Source organism: Marmota monax, unplaced genomic scaffold, assembly GCF_021218885.2.
Source record: "Marmota monax isolate L192 unplaced genomic scaffold, Marmota_monax_Labrador192_F-V1.1 WCK01_AAM20220418_F8-fsc00018, whole genome shotgun sequence".
NCBI lineage: Eukaryota > Metazoa > Chordata > Mammalia > Rodentia > Sciuridae > Marmota > Marmota monax.
This window is the reverse complement of record NW_026692201.1, coordinates 24,595,675-24,600,897: the sequence shown is the minus strand read 5'-3', so window position 1 is coordinate 24,600,897 and position 5,223 is coordinate 24,595,675.

Sequence of the window (5,223 nt, the reverse complement as noted above, 5' to 3'; positions counted from 1 at the left end):
CAGTAGATTGGAAAAACCATGCTTTTTTTTTTTTTTAAGAAAAAAGCTCCCAAGAGACACAAAAACCTTTCACTAACTGTGTACAGCAAAACATACGGAATGGTGTATTTGGTTAAAGATTATAGGTTCTTGGTTTAGATTTTTCCCAAAGTTCTCCTAACAACCCTCAGAGAGTACCTCATATTTCATACGACATTCTTGACAGCCAAACTTTGATCAAAGTGGTCAGAAAAGTGATAAGAAACAGTGCTAAGGGAAAGACAGCAAAAAATGTAGTAGCAAATAATATATATGTGGAATGAGAAACGGTGAGGATATAGAGGTTTTACATAGGAAAGAACATGTTAAGTTAAAAATATTTGAGGTCAAATTTAACACATAAATGATAAAAATTGTAGGATCATGCTGTACTACAAGGACAAAAGGCACTGGCAAAATGTAATACCATATTTTGAACAGGCTTCATTTTGTAGGTTTGCAAATCTGAATTGGACCATTCCCTTTATTTGCAGGGAAGAGATGACTAGGTTTTATAGTAATTCCCAGTGGTGATCTATACTAGCATTACCTTTTCTTGGATTTAGAAAAGCATCATTTTAACTAAATTGTCTTAATTAATGGAGGAAATGTGATCAAGAAACCAATGTCAACTTTGCATTAAATGTATTATCTCATTTAATTCTCACAATAGTTCTACAATCCTAGATACCATCATTTTCTGTATTCTACAAATCACGAAATTTAGAGAGCTAAGGTAACTGAACAAATTATGTTCTTATTTTTTAGGGACAGTGGGAAGTTGAGGATGTAGGATTCAAATCCTTGTCTATGACTTCAACAAAAAATAAAAATCTCTCAACTATTGTACCTTTTACTATCTTCCATTTATATGTCATTCAAGAGTCCTATTATTTCTCCTTTGTCAGTCTTTTTTTCTGGGCTAACAGATTTCTATAATTTTTGTATTAAAGCATTTCTTTCTTAACCTTTGACTGATTCTTCTATTTTCTCCTGAGTGATGTAATTTGTCTGTCTCTTCCATAACATCAAAAGGCCTGGGTGAGCTTCAAATTTCACTTGGTAATAAATCAAAGTAATGCAAATTAAATTCACTCAATTGTGTTAAATACAATGTCTAATGAAGAATAAATGTATTTCAACATTTTTGTATTAGTAATGCATCATTGATGTCTTTCATTTTTCTCGTGCTTTTTGGTGTTCTGTTCTTGTTAGTGTTCCATAGTACATTTTCCATGCGAACCACTTTACATTTGTCCTCTTTTGAATGATCCATTTTGTATTGGTTTAAACCCATTTCTTCAAGTTCTCAGGTTCATATTCTGTTTTGACCCTAATTTTTAAAAGCTTTATAACTCTCCTAATCATTTATAAATTCAACTTGTATTAACATATTTTAATAAAAAGTTTTGAGTTGAATGATCCTGGCTTCTAAATGACCTTTATGGACTCTAAACAGCATTTTGTCCCATTCAGGATATTTACATTTAAAATTACTTTCTAGGTTTGATTTTCTGCCAAATGCAGTGTTCTCTTGAGGCAATGTCATCTCACCAAAAACTTAGTTTTAGTTTTTTCCATTTGTAGGATTGAAGACAGAATAAATTATGAACATTTAATATTGGCTTTGATACTAATTACAACATACATCTATTTTGGATGTAGTTATCTTTGGTTATTTTGCCTTCCCAGCTGCCAAATTTTTAATTGTTCTAAAGGTTACCTTCAAAGACAAACTCAATTAGAAACCAACAAACAAATCAGACTATGTGTACCTGCGATGGTTAAAACCTGGTGACTTTGAGAATGCATTTCCAGCCATGATTCCTGCAGTTGTCAACACAGGTTTGTCCTAGTAAGTAAGACAATCACAAAATCACAAAACCGATGTGTCATTGAACTCACTGCCCCCAAATTACCTTTCTAACATTTATCAGTCTTGGTGTACTCCTTAGTTTTTCTATGGTTCTTTGCAAGGCATTTTATGTTAATTTCCCGATTTTTTTTCACCATCAAGACTGATACAAAGCAAGATGTTAATCAAATATTTTTTGGTTATTTTGGTCTTGGAGATTGATCCAAGAGGCACTTAACCACTGAGTCATATTCCCGGTCCTTTTTCATTTTTTTATTTTGAGACAGTGTCTTGCTAAGTTGTTTAGGGCCTCACTAAATTGCTGATGCTGACTTTGAACTTGTGATCCTCCCATCACATCCCATAGGCATGCACCACCATGCCTGGCTCAAAATCTTTTTTTGAATGTGAAACTTTTAGTTTTTGTTTGGTTTTCTGCTAGAATAAATTTATAATAAGTAGGTCTTGAACTCCATCTTTTGCTTCCATTTTCTTAAAAATAGCAAAATGCGACTTGAAGGGATGTTTCTCTTTCTCTCTCTCTCTCTCTTTTTTTTTTTTTTTGGTTATCCTTCAGAGGATATTCCTAATAAGAGGGTTAAAAAATGGTGATACATTTTAAATAAAATAGGAGAATGAACTCTTGTATGTTGTCTCAATGTACCTTTTATTAATGCCCTTCATTGTTAGAATAACAGGTAATTGATAGAAGCTTAGGGGCTTTCCAGTCATCCACCCTGCAGTCTCTGATTTGACGAGTATGAAGTCATCATCTTCATACAATAAGTTAGAGTCATATGAGTCCAGCCTATTTTGAAATGAATTATGCTATTATTGTTTCAATTTTTATTATTATGTCATAACTATATTAACTCTTAACTGATTCATAGAAGTTTTTAATATCTGTGGGCAGCTAATTAGAGATTATTTTGAAGGTCTGTACCTCAGCAAAAACCTAATTATTTATTGATTAAATAAGTATTTAAAAGCTAGGCATGGTAGTGGACGTCTTTAGTTCTAGCATTTCAGGAGGCTGAAACAGGAGGATGGCAAGTTTGAAGTCTCAAACTCGGCAACTCAAATCTCAGCAATGTAGCGAGACCCTAAGTAACTAGTGGGACCTTGTCTCAAAAAGGGCTGGGGATGTGGCTCAGTGGTAAAGTGCTTCTGGGGTCAATCCCTAGTACCAAAAAAGGAAAACCAAACAACAACAAACAAAAATATTGGTGGAGGGAAGGGAAAATGGGGAGGGAAAGGGGAGGGTTTTTGTATTAGTAATGCATCATTGATGTCTTTCATTATGAACTAAAAGTGAATTCTGTGCATGTAAGAGTTTGTCGGGATGAACCCAAATACTGTGCAGAACTGTAAAGCTCTAATAAAAAAATAAGTATTTATATAGGGAAAATGGAGACTTCGCCATTCATTATTTTAAACATATTTTATTTTACTTTTAGTACTGGGAATTGAATCCAGGGATTTGTGCATGCTGGACATGCACTCTATCACTGAACTATGCTCAGACCCTTACGTTTTCACTTATTTTATTAATAAGATAATTTAAATAACTGTCTTGGATTAATACACAGGAAAAGGAAAAGGGTGATGTCATGCCAGAAACATAAAACACATCACATATGTCTATTTATCATCTCTTTTTTATATGTAGATGAACTGGAGGGCAAAATATCAGTTAGAAAATGCATATTGAAAAATGCTTGGTGCTAGAAGAATAATTCACTTTATTTTCCATTTATGGTACTCATTTCTCCACGCTTTAGCAGTATGTATTTTTATTAGTTTGCATTATGCAACATGTGCACAAGAAAGAGACACAAAGATGCCTTGGAACCAAGCAAACAAGAAAGCAAATAGGCAGACACACAATGGGAAGAAAAGAATTCAGAACATTAAAGTTTTTTACTAAGTAACGTAATGGTGGTGGCTGTAGCTAAAATATTTGAGAGATAACTCAGAACTTAGCATAAGCTTCTCTTAGTGATAAGACATAACAGAGCTAGCTTCTGTGTTTCACATCCATTTTCCTTTTCTCACCCAAAGCCCGTCTTCTGCCCTGTCATTGTCATATTTCTCCTTCCCCAGATAAGATGCCTTTTAGCAATAGCATTTTCTTGTGGAGAATATACAACAACAGTGTGCCTGGATGCAATTCATAGGGTAATGAGAAGAGATGAAAGGCCTTCTGGGTAATGAGAGGAAAAATTTAAAATCTCTGATCTAAACCTGGGAGTTGTTAGGGTTCGACTCTAAAGCCAATCTCCCAGAAAGCCCTCGTCTTAGGCAAGGCAGGAATGTTCATAGGTGACCCGTAACCGCATCAGGGAATTAATCCATTTGACAGATTATGATTTGAATGGACTTCTGGGTAGTAACCATAGGCAGGTAGAGAATGGGTGGAAGAAGTCAGTCACTCAGGGCATGGCCTGTCTCTGACCCCTTTTTCTCTCTGTGCTTCTTAGTTGTCATGAGCTGAGCAGCTTTTCTTGGCCAGGCCCTTCCACCATGATGTCCTGCCTCACCTCTGGCCCAGAGCAATGGAGTCAGTGGACCAAGGACCTAGATCTCTGAAACGAGGAACCTAAATAAACTTTTTCTCCTCTGAGTTGTTCTTATCAAGTATTTTGGTCACAGGGACAAAAAGCTGACTAACACAGTAGACTACAATGCATGTGTTTCTTTCTCATTGGACACCCTAGTGTGTTTCAAAATATGGCCTCTGGACTAACTAACAAAGAACTTGTTAGAAATGCAAATTCTCAGGCCTCACTCCAGATCTTCTAAATCAGAATCTCTGAAAGTGGGGTCCAACAATTTATGTTTTAACAAGACCCCCAGGTGATTCTGTTTCATGCTATGAAAACTTTGGGCTAACCTCCTTGTTGTTTAGAGTATGGTTCTTAAACCAGCCACAAAATTATCACCTAGAAGCTATTTTGAATTTCAGATTCTTGGGTCCTACCCCAGTAAATATCAATATGCTTTTTAACAAGATGCTCTGATGATCCTCTGTACATTCAAGTTAGGGAGGCACAAGTCTAGCCATTCTGTCATGATTTTTTGGCCTTGGGTGTGTTGTGAAATCACCTGGGAGTCTTCATATAAAAATACCCTCAAGATCTTGAGTTTTTGATTAAATTGTTCTGGGATGTTGTCTAAACATTAGTGTGTTTTTTGTTTGTTTGTTTGTTTTTGTTTTTTTAAATTACCCTTGGTGTTTCTGTTAGGCAGACAAGGTTAAGAATCACTGCTTTACAGTATGGAGATTCCTGAGAAAACTTGAAATGGAACCATCATTAGACCCAGTTATCTCACTGCTTGGCATATACCCA